Genomic DNA, 12691 nt, shown 5'->3' on the forward strand with positions numbered 1-12691 from the left:
GCATTGAGTATAGAGTAAAAGATAATCAGAGGTACCTCTCTCCTACTAATACCTAGTGTAGCTTCAAGATCTGGGTGGAGTTCATTTCTTCTTAAAGTTTTCATTGCTATCTAACCTGTAATATGCTTCTATTTTGTGAATTCTGATTGTTTATTTCCTAAAGCATAATTGTGAATTTGTCGAATCGCATCATTGTGAACTATTTTTTCCTCTATCTATCAACCAGAAGTCTACAGATGCCAACTGCACATGACCAAGGTATGAGTGAATGAATAGCATGCTGAAGAAGAAATGAATGATTGACACTAGAAGAAGGAGGAGCTGTATAAGAGAAAAAGTGCTTGACAGTAGAGGAAGGAGAACCTGGATAAGAGAATGAATGATTGACAGTAGAGGAAGGAGGAGCTGGATAAGAGAATGAATGATTGACAATAGAGGAAAGAGGAGCTTTAAATGCTGCCCTTTGATAAACCTTCTTTACTTACTTGTAAATACTTCAGTAAAAAGAAAAGAAGAGATAATGACAAAAAAAAAATCCTTTTTGGATTGATCTTGTGAAGCACAGCAGAGGGAGGGTATAAATGTCACTGCTGTGAAGCTGCTGAGATCAGCCGCACCCACTTTGAAGAGCGACCAGAGAGCACTTTGCTTGCATAACTATTCTGTTCTTTGTTTCTGAATTGAAAGACAAAGAGGCAAGTTCTTGCCTTAGATAAATTATTTACAATATTGATTTAACTGCCTGAACTGTGTTAAGTTATATGTGAATTAAAGACAACCATTTACATTCCCTTTTATGGAGACTGTGAATTCAAGCAAGTATTTAGAATTTTAAAAATGATACTCAGAAAGACATTATCTACCCAAGCTCAAATCTGCCAGCCCTGAGTACATACTTGTAAGTAACATTATATGGAATAAACAGGAGCCCGTGAATTCAAGCAAGTATTTAGAATTTTAAAAATGATATTCAGAAAGACATTATCTATCAAAGCTCAAATCTGTCAGCCCTGAGTACACACTTGCAAGTAACATTATATGAAACAAATAGGGTATATTTAGTAACATATATGTATATACATAAATGGATACAATAAAAATTACTGAAAAAAGAGAGGATGACTTGGAGGAGAGGAGGGAAGGAAAATGGGAGGGTTTGGAGGGAGGGAAGGGGATGGAAAATGTTATGATTATATTACAATCTCAAAAAAAGCTTGTGCATGCAATGCATGCATGCGCACACACAGACACACCTGTATAAGTAAAGGGGTATACACCAGAGAAGCAGCTCTTATGACTTAGTAAAACATATTTAGTGCAGTGCCATTGTTGCTTAGATATGGAACTAAGAAGGGGTATTATTCACGGTTTTACAGAAGTTCCTATCTTTTAATCTATCTATAAATCCCAGAACACCAACTTTAGACTCTGTCCGTGTACTATTGACTCTATTTTCATGAGGCCTTTACTTAACATTCCAATAGTCCAGGATACAACAGGTCCTGCAAACACAGCATTTTTCTCATGCTCAGTTCTTGTTCAGAGTCAGAATGGAAGTGTGACTAGCTAAGCTTGCCAACCCTAAATAAACAAGAGAAGTAAGCCTAAGTATCTGTTGCTGCTGAAATAGTTTTCCTGTATCACTGTTCATTTTTCTAATGTACCTGATCCATATGCCTTTAACCCAGCACTAGGGAAGCAGCAGCAGGTAGATAGCTGTGAGTTTGGGACCAACATGTCTTACATAGGAGACTACAGGAGACTACAGGACAATCAATACTACAAAGAGACTCTGTCTCAAAAAACTCAAACTAAGACCAATTCAAACAAAACACTCCCTAGTTATAGATAGTAATCTGAGTATTAGTGTTATAAATTAAGAATTTGATGTTACCCATTAACACCAGAGATTTCCAGATGGTGAAAGGCAAAGGTAAGAATCTTACTAACAGAAACCAAGAACACGGGGCATCATCAGAACACAGAATGCCCACCACAACGAGTCCTGGACACCACAACACACCCAAAAAGCAAGACATGGATTTAAAATCATATCTCATGGTGGTGGTAGAAGATTTTAAGAAGGGTATTAATAACTCACTTAAAGAAATACAGGAGAACACTGCTAAATAGGTAGAAACCCTTAAAGAGGAAGCACAAAAATCCCTCAAGGAATTACAGGAGAACACTGCTAAACAGGTGGAAATCCTTAAAGAACTACAGGCAAATACTGCTAAACAGGTAGAAGAAACACAAAAATTCCTTAAAGAACTACAGGAAAACACATCCAAACAGGCAAAGGTATTGAACAAAACCATCCAAGATCTAAAAATGGAAGTAGAAACAATGAAGAAAACCCAAAGGGAGACAACTCTGGTGATAGAGACACATCAAAATGATCATCCATCATGACAAAGTAGGCTTCATCCCAGGGATGCAGCGATGGTTTAATATACTGAAATCCATCAACATAATCCACTATATAAACAAACTCACAGGCAAAAATCACAGAATCATCTCCTTAGATGCTGAAAAAGCATTTGACAAAATCCAACACCCATTCATGATAAAAGTCTTGGAAAGATCAGGAATTCAAGGAACATACCTAAACATAATAAAAGCAATATACAGCAAACCAGCAGCCAACATCCAAGTAAATGGAAATAAGTTGGAAGCAATCCCACTAAAATCAGGGACTAGACAAGGCTGCCCACTTTCTCCCTACCTATTCAATATAGTACTTGAAGTCCTAGCCAGAGCAATTTGACAACAAAAGGAGATCAAGGGGATACAAATTGGAAAGGAAGAAGTCAAAATATCACTATTTGCAGATGATATGATAGTATATATAAGTGACCCTAAAAATTCCACCAGAAAACTCCTAAACCTGATAAACAGCTTCAGTGCAGTAGGTGGATATAAAATTAACTCAAAGAAATCAGTGGTGGTTTTCTACACAAAGGATAAACAGGCTGAGAAAGAAATTAGGGAAATAACACCCTTCTCAATAGTCACAAATAATATAAAATACCTTGGTGTGACTCTAAATAAGGAAGTGAAGGATCTGTATGACAAGAACTTCAAGTCTCTGAAGAAAGAAAATGAAGAAGATCTCAGAAGATGGAAAGATCTCCCATGCTCATTGACTGGCAGGATTAATATATTAAAAATATCTATCCTGCCGAAAGCAATCTACAGATTCAATGCAATCCCCATAAAAATTCCAACTCAATTCTTCACTGAGTTAGTAAGGGCAATTTGCAAATTTATCTGGAATAACAAAAAACCTAGGATAAAAAAAAAAAACTATTCTCAATAATAAAAGAACCTCTGAGGGAATCACCATGCCTGACCTAAAGTTCTACTACAGAGCAATTGTGATAAAAACTGCATGGTACTGGTACAGCGACAGACAGGTAGATAAGTTGAATAGAATTAAAGATCCAGAAATGAACCCACACACCACGATCACCTGATCTTTGACAAGGGAGCTAAAACCATCCAGTGGGGAAAAAAGCATTTTCAACAAATGGTACTGGCACAACTGGTGGTTATCATGTAGAAGAATGCAAATTGATCCAATCTTATCTCCTTGTACACAGCTCAAGTCCAAGTGGATCAAAGAACTCGACATAAAACCAGAGACACTGAAATTTATAGAGGAGAAAGTGGGGAAAACCCTCGAATATATGGGCACAGGGGAAAATTTTCTAAACAGAACAGCATAGCCTTTGCTGTAAGATCAAGAATCAACAAATGGAACCTCATAAAACTGCAAAGCTTTTGTAGGGCAAAGGATACTGTCAATAAGACAAAAACGCCACCAACAGATTGGGAAAGAATTTTTACCAATCCTAAATCTGATAGGGGACTAATATCCAATATATACAAAGAGCTCAAGAAGCTGAACTGCATAAATTCAAATAGCCCCATTAAGAATGGGGTACAGAGCGAAACAAAGAATTCTCAACTGAGGAATACCGAAGGGCTGAGAAGCATTTGAAAAAAATGTTCAATAACCTTATTCATCAGGGAAATGCAAATCAAAACAACCCTGAGATTCCACCTCACACCAGTCAGATTGGTGACAGCAGATGCTGGTGAGGATGTGGAGAAAGAGGAACACACCTCCATTGCTGGTGGGATTGCAAGCTGGTACAACCACTCTGGAAATCAGTCTGGCGGTTCCTCAGAAAGCTGGACATAGTACTACCAGAAGATGTTCCAACTGGTAATAAGGACACATGCTCCACTATGTTCATAGCAGCCCTATTTATAATAGCCAGAAGCTGGAAAGAACCCCGATGTCCCTCAACAGAGGAATGGATACATAAAACGTGGTACATTTACACAATGGAGTACTACTCAGCTACTAAAAACAATGAATTTATGAAATTCTTGAGCAAATGGATATATCTGGAGGATATCATTCTGAGTGAGGTAACCCAGTCACAAAAGAAGTCACTTGATATGCACTCAGTAATAAGTGGATATTAGCCCAGAAACCTAGAATATCCAAGATACAACTTCCAAAACACAAGAAAATCAAGAAGGAAGACCAATGCGTGGATACTTCATTCCTCCCTAGAATAGGAAATAAAATATCCATGGAAGGAGTTGCAGAGACAAAGTTTAGAGCTAAGATGAAAAGATGGACCATCCAGAGACTGCCCCACCCGGGGAGCCATCCAATAATCAGCCACTAAATGCAGACACTATTGCATATGCCAGGAAGATTTTGCTGAAAGCACCCTGATATAGCTGTCTCCTGGGAGGCTTTGCCAGTGCCTGGCAATACAGAAATGGATGCTCACAGTCATCTATAGGATGGAACACAGGGCCCCCATCTAGAGAAAATACCCAAGAGTTGAAGGGGTCTGCAATCCTATAGGTGGAACAACAATATGAACTAATCAGTGCCCCCAGACCTCATGTCTCTAGGTGAATATGTAGCAGAAAATGGCCTAGTCGGCCATCATTGGGAAGAGAGGCCCCTTGGTCTAGCAAACTTTATATGTCCCAGTTCAGGGGAATGCCAGGCAAGAAGTGGCAGTAAGTGGGTAGGGTAGCAGGGAGGTGGGAGGGTATAGGCAACTTTTGGGATAGCATTTGAAACGTAAATGAAGAAAATGTCTAATATTTTTTTTTAATTTTTAAAAAATAAAAAAAAAGAATTTGATGTTACTATATAAATGGCCAAAATTAGAACATTAGTCACACAATGTTAGAATAATATATTTTCCCTAAAGCTATTTATTTATTTATTCATTCATTCATTCATTCATTCATTCATTCATTATACAGTTTTCTGCTTGTATGTATGCCCTGCACACCAGAAGAGGGCATCAGATCTCATTATTAACAGTTGTGAGCCACTATGTAGTTGGTGGGAATGAACTCAGGACCTCTGGAAGAGCAGCCCGTGTACTTGTCCACTGAGCTATCTCTCTAACCTCATTCAAGTCTTTCTAAAAATGCCATGCTAAGAAAGAAGAGTCAGTGCTTCTCCTTCAGTTTAAAGATAAATACATTTTATAATGTTAAAAAGTTTGTGTTTACATAAGTATTATTTTAAATACGTTGATTTCACAATGTAAATATTTATAACCCAGGTGTATAAACAAACTTTAACAATCATAAAGGCAGACTCTGTTGTAGATAGGTAATTTTATGTGAAATACACTAAAACCAGCAAGAACTATTATATGTATATATAATACATATGTACACACATATACTGGAAATTATTTACAATAGATATTTTATGAAAGTGCTTTTAATAGATACCTGCCAGGACTCCCACCAGTACTTTACAAATTTAAAACTATGTTAGGAGCACATGACTTGAGTTCTGTACAATGGAACAAAAACGATGAAATAAAACTTTGAAATAACAGATAATAATGGCATCCTAGAAGCAAGGTAAGGATAGGGATTTGAGTATTTTTTAAAATTGAGAAACAAAAGCAATTATCCCCAACTATGACATACCACACATACCCATATGACTTCATAACAACAGAACAGCAGGGTGCATATTAGGTAAATTAAGTTATAGCTGAAGTTATATTTTAAGCCACAGTTTAACGTATTTTCCATTTTCAGAACTCACATTTATGAATATTTGCAAATTTGAATCCAGAATTACAGTGTGAGGTATGTTTTCATGGCTCACATAGAATGTAATCATAACCCTATTTTTCATAGGAAAAAATCCTATGTATGGGGGGAGGAATAGACTGTTCCTAATGCAGTGGACAGATGCTGTGATAAAGATAAAATCCTTTCCACCATGTCTAGTCAAGGTGCAGACAGAGGTCCTGAGACTGCTCTGTCCAGTACAGAAAGTGGCTTGATTGATTCTTCAGAGCAAAGGCATTGCAGGGGTGGGGCCACCCGAGTCACGTGAAGATTAGATTCATAGGCATATCTCGGGTTCTATTTAAAGGAAGCATTTCCTGGCATGCTAACAAAACATCACTATGTAAGAAGATTCAATTTCCTCTAGCAGCTATGTGCAATATACAGTCATAACTTGTGGGACCACTCACTCATATTTACATTAAACAGAGGTCAATATTCAAGAAGATATTATTGACTCTAAAACTGTGGTATAGCTAATAGTATTACAAACAGACAAGTTTTATAGGCATTTGTCAGGTTTTCTAAAATTGACCTTTAGATTTTTTTATTCCTATTTTTATATGCAAGTGTTACTCATATTCAACAATAAGAAAAGTAAAATATACAAAGGTTTTATTTAGTAGTAATAAGTTTAATATCAAGACTAGTATGAGAGTATTTCAATTCACTACCTTTGAGGGATTTATTAGAAACTTTGATGTTAAATAAGTTGATTTTCTTTAGGCCCAATAGGTTACGGTAAATTTTACCCTGCCAATGTACCCATGCATGTGCGTTTGTGTGTATAAATATGTGTGCATCTTCTAGAACAGTCACCTGAAAAGAGCGTGTATTCACTCATGTAGAAGCTGAACATATCCACCATGTTGTGACTATGCTCTAGACACCGGATGAGTCCACATGAGTAAAACACCCATAGTGCCTTAAGACATATCATCTATAAAGTGGGGCACAGAAAACAGAGCAAAGCAAATTGTACAGTGTTCTGGTGGGGTAAACTAAACCAACACAATGAGAGAAAGCTGAGCGTGGTGACATATGCTTGCAATCTCAGCACTATTGGTTGTAGAGGCCAGAAGATGCGGGGCTCAAGACAAACTTGAACAAAAAATGTATTTGTGGACAGCTTGGGTTACATGGGGTGGGAGCATGGAGGGTAGAAAGGTGGAAGGTAGTAAAAGTGATGGTAAATTCTAATAATGTGTGCCAGGATGGGTCTCACTGAGGAGATGAAACGCACCAGGAAGCAGGGGCAGAGGAAGCAGTGTCTGAAGGAAAGGAGAGAAGGTCTGGGATAAAAGATGGCAGGACTGGTGTGGCAGCTGCCCCATGCCGGCAGCAATTGCTCCTGAGATCTCTGCATTCATTCCAGGACAGGGCCCCACTTCACTCAACACCGAGTTAGCTAATGTTTGCCCCTTTCTTTTGACGGTAAGACACAAATACTATAACCGTTTCTTATCAATGAGAGGCATGGTACCCTTCTCAGAAGCGAGTATTTCATATTCGTGCAGTAAAGTGGAAGCTCTGATGCCTTTAACAGTTAAATCTGAATCATAACACAGAAGATCCTTTTCGCTAACATATGTGATGTTCTGACAGACATGCCCGTTGGACCTACTTTCAACGAGAAAACAAATTAAGAATAAATTACGTTTCTCTAGCCCTGATTACTAAAAGGGCTCAGACATTTTCCAGGGAGGGAAGATTCTCTCTGGTTCTGCCTGCTCTCCACCATAACTTCCAGAACAGTGTTTTAATGGCAAGAAAAATATTTAATCAAAATGCAGTTTACCAAGGAGAGCTGAGCTGCATATGGACACAGATGAACACCATGTGGAAATTGATCGAGTAGAGAATAAAAGGGTTGTGGAAGAAAACTTTTGATTCCTTGCTGTCACTATTTTAGATTCTATTTTGCTATTAAAATTACACACTACGTCTATCTATAATTTATTTTACTCATTAATATGAGCAACATAAAGAAAGAAACCACTAACCATAGTTGGTGGGGCACACATGGAGGGACCCATGGTTCCAGTCTCACATGTAGCAGAGGATGGCCTTGTCGGACATCAATGGGAAGAGAGGCCCTTAGTCCTGTAACACTGGATACCCCAGTGTAGGGAAATGCCAGGACAAGGAAGCAGGAGTGGGTGGATTGGTGAGCAGGGGGTGGGGGTTGGGTGGGATGGGGGGGTTGGAAGGGAAATAAGGAAAGCGTATAACATTTGAAATATAAATAAAGAAAATATCTAATAAAAAAATAAAAGATAAAGGAGAAACACACAGAGGACAGGAGTGTGGGAAACCTTGAAAAGTGCATATTCAAGAGATGAAAATTCAGGAGTAGAAAGACAGTCTGCAGTGAGCAAAGAGGACAAGACTGACAGGGGTGAGGCCGGGAAGGGAAGGGGGTGGGAAAAGAACTGAGAGTCAAATAGGAGTGTCTTGAAGGCAAACTGGCCAAGGCTGCTGGGAAGTTTAGGGCAGTGAAAGGAGATAAGCTGATATTCAATTTAGAAAAACTACAAGATATTTAAAAATCTGCTTGAGACTTTGCCGTGATAACCACCGAGACAGGTCATAAGCTGTGCCACAAAAACAAAGCTGGTTTCCATTGCTGAATTCTGTGTCTACTTAAAAGACAAAGCTAGTAACTGCTGGGAGTTGACAGCAAGATGGTTTGACCTGACTCAATACAGATTTCTCTTTATACATTTAAAGCAGACAGGGATTTCCAGAAAGGCATGGATGGGCAATTTTGAACCCCAGATGCCCACGTTTCAATAAGAATGAATGTCGTTCGTGTTCATTGGCCAACATGTGGTATATACTTTCTGATGCTGCCTCAGCCCCAGTTGTTTTGCTACAATGCTTCTATTGCAAGTCATCATGGGTATTACACATTTACCAATCATTTAATTTCCAAAGATTGTCCTTTTGGTGGACCTTATAATTACAGCTACTTGATAATTAGTTCATGTTCCAATTAGTGTGTTTTCAGTGTATACTGATTGACTCACAGTTTTCTACCTTTGATTTTATAATTGCCACTATGAAGCTAATTTTAAGAAATATGCCTCTTTTGACAGTTTATTTTAAATTTAGTAAATTCATTCAGTTTAATATATATCTGCAGAATTTTACACCATTTATTAACTTTTATAAGGACGTATAGAAAATACTCTAAAATCTAGAACAAAATTTAAAACAACATCTTTAGCAATGAGTATGAAAACATTTTTTCCTGTGCACTTATGAGTTACATTCAGTGAAAGTCATGATCAAGTTAATATTTCTTTCTGAAACCTCAACTTGGTAGCCATAATACAGAAGTAGCCACCTTCGCATGTCACTTTACATCCCTGACTGGTGACACAGGACTTGTGAGCAGGCCAGACCCACCTGAGCAATGTGAATCTGCACTGGAGGGAGAACAGAGAACAGAGGGATTGCATAGCAAGGGAACTGTAACAGCAACACTGAGGATTCTCCTCACACACAAATAATTGCTAGAATGTTTTCCTTTTTCTGAAATTGGTCAATCTGAAAAATGATTGTAGATAGACTATCTATTTCCATGACAGATCTGTGGACTGAGGCATCTCATTCAACACTATGTTGAGGATCAAATTCTATGAAACCATGGACTTCTGGATCTTCAGGATTTACTCCTTGCATTGATTGATCTACGGAAGTGGGCAACGTACCATGTCCAGTCACGTGACCTTGATCTATACTGTGCTAAAAGGAACCATTAGGACCATACAAAGTTCTGAAAAAGGTACTATTAATAATTATCAACAGCAGGAAAATAATTTATTTAGATCAGTGCTTCCCAACTTGTGGGTCATGACCCTTTTGGGGTTAAATGACCCTTGTCCCTTTACATGGGACACCTAAGAACACTGAAAAATAGATATTTACATTACAATTCATGAGAGTATAAAATTATAGTTATGAAGTAGCAGCAAGAGAATAATCTTAGGGTTGGAGATCACCGTTACATGAGGAAGTTTATTAAAGTGTCACAGCATTAGGAAGGTTGAAGACCATTGCCTTCCTTGGAACTTATTATGCATCATTCTATGCCCGTGTCTTGTCATATCCTTAGAACATATAGCAAGTGATCTCTGTTCTTCAGGTGGCAGGTAAGACACGAATGTGCCTTACAGTATACAGCTGTGCCTCTGTGGGCTCATATCAAAGATCTTTCCATTAAGGTCAGAATGTGCTACATTTTTTTCAAAGTTCAGCATTTTGTCTATTGTAAGAAAAGTAATTAATTGTGGTTTTCCTCTTTGTATGCTAAAATAGCAATTTTCAATTTCAGACCAGTTGTTCATTCTTGTAAGGGTATAATTTATACCTATTCTCCCCATCCCCCTCTTACTTTTAAAATGGAGCTACATTACAATATAAATCCATGCAATATTAGATCAGTGGGAAAGTAAAGCCTTTTCTTTCAACTATTAAGCAAAGAATACATCTTAGAAACACCATAAATCATGCTTGTCAGAATTTTCAAAAGACTCATTCTGTAGAGTTTCCTTGTCTATTATTTGGGAAGCACAGACATGAAACAATATAATTCAGTTGAGCGGCATCTGATTTACATTGGCTTTTTTTTTTAATCTTCAGTTTCCATGAGATGAATACAATTAGCAAGTTTCAATTTATCTTCAAAATTACTGAACTCTAATGGTGGCCTACAGGATAACATCACCCATTGCCACAGAATATTCAGACTCCTAAACAAAGGGAGTCCATGGATTTTATAGCTAAACAAATTCATAGTGTAAGATTAAAAGTGGCAAACTAGTCATCCATGTGTAATTCATCAGGAAGAGAGAAGCTTTTTCTATGTTGCTTTTTCTATTTTTCATAATTTTCCCCTTAATGAAACAGGAAGATAAAGCAAAACATATTTTTTGTGTGTGGTCAGCTTACTTGCGAGTGGCTGTCTATTTAAAAATCTAACAAACAAACACCTTTAGAGGTACTGGATAGAGAAATCTCCTCAATTTTCCCAATCTGAGCTCCATAACCATCCTCACATACTGAATAATGGCTGACCCACATCCTCCAAGTAGCTCATTTAGGCTAGGATGTTTGACTTAAATGGATGATAATAAAGAATATCATGTTGAAGTTGTCAGTTATATTTTCTATGTATAATTTATAGAATGATATATTATTTAATAAAATTGCAAATGTTCAAATGTGTAGATCTAGGATGTTAGAGACTAATTCTGTACATTCGAACATGATAATCAACTTAATTTCCTCCAAAACGCTAGTGTGTCCCTGTAAATTCTAATAATAGCCCCCAGTTAAAACAGTGAGGAAACATTTTAATAAGGAAAATATGTTATTATGGAGCTGATTATTCTCACCCAGAAAGACATAACATAGAAATAAACAAAATTGAATGGTTGCAGAGACAGTGTTACTAGAAATATCTTAGTAATATGGAAACAAAGATCTGGGACTTTGCACATGGGATCTCAAGCCAGAAACCTCCTAATAAACTGCTTCTCTGTGGCGCCTCCATGTAAGACAGATTGAGACAGCTTTATCGGCTTTAAGTTGCTTTAGTATGCATTTCATATTGAATCACACACATTTTTTCTCACAAGTAGTTGCTAATCGATCTAGGTTAGTTCCTTATCTAAATGCAGGTGAAATTTGATTTGCAATAAACTACGTAGATAGTTCTTAGTTTGTTCACAGTGTAGCCGGAACCAGAGATATAATGAGTCAACATGGGAAAAACTGAGAGGCAGGGAAACACACTGAAGGAACATGCAGGGCAGCCTCATGAAAAGTTTCATCCTGAAAATACAGACCTAGACTTCTCCAGACTCGACTTCTGATCAGTGTTGGATATACACTAAAGTCGACTTATGCAGGTAAGTGTGACATAGGTAACACTTATCTTCCTTCATCCTTCTAACTTGACATATTTCTACAGAGAACAACAGCTCTGCACTAGTAAGACAGCAGAACTCAAACCCTGAAATTCTAATCTCATTAAAATGTGAAAAAATGACATTTGTAGTTCAGTATCCCTCTGTTTACTCTTTAGGATGCATCTACATTTTTGTTGTTGTTGTTGTTATTGCTAGTCTTTTCACCTTCCTGGAATTCTATCTTACTTCCAGTCTTTTGGGGGCTTGTTTGTCACACATGTTATCTCACTACTGTAACTCTAAGCAGGCCTATCCTCCAACTAGAAAAATACATTGCAAGTTCCCAAATACTTGAGATTGGTGGCATTTCTCTGACAAAATCCCATATTTGATGCTGCAGTGATTGTTCTAACTGTCCATCTTTCCAGAATTTCTCTCTTAAATTAGCGCTAATTTTATCCCTCCAAATTACTCTCCAGCATTCTCACTGTGTCTTTAATGGACTGCCATCTCTATCTGATACAAGGTAATCAATTTAAGAAGAATAGTAACAATTTGAGAAGAGGGACATCCCTATCCCCATTGCTCTGAAGGAGAAATTAGGTACTTGGAATATGTACATTTCTCTCATC

The 12691-nt window shown here is 37.5% G+C and overlaps 1 protein-coding gene across 38 annotated transcripts in view; it reads right to left on the minus strand.

The window, feature by feature from the left end:
* The window catches only part of Nrxn1 (neurexin I), a 1059516-nt gene that overhangs the window by 476716 nt on the left and 570109 nt on the right, over nt 1–12691 (minus strand). The gene's annotated exons all lie outside the window — the stretch shown is intronic.

The sequence above is a fragment of the Mus musculus genome, chromosome 17, assembly GCF_000001635.26.
Source record: "Mus musculus strain C57BL/6J chromosome 17, GRCm38.p6 C57BL/6J".
NCBI lineage: Eukaryota > Metazoa > Chordata > Mammalia > Rodentia > Muridae > Mus > Mus musculus.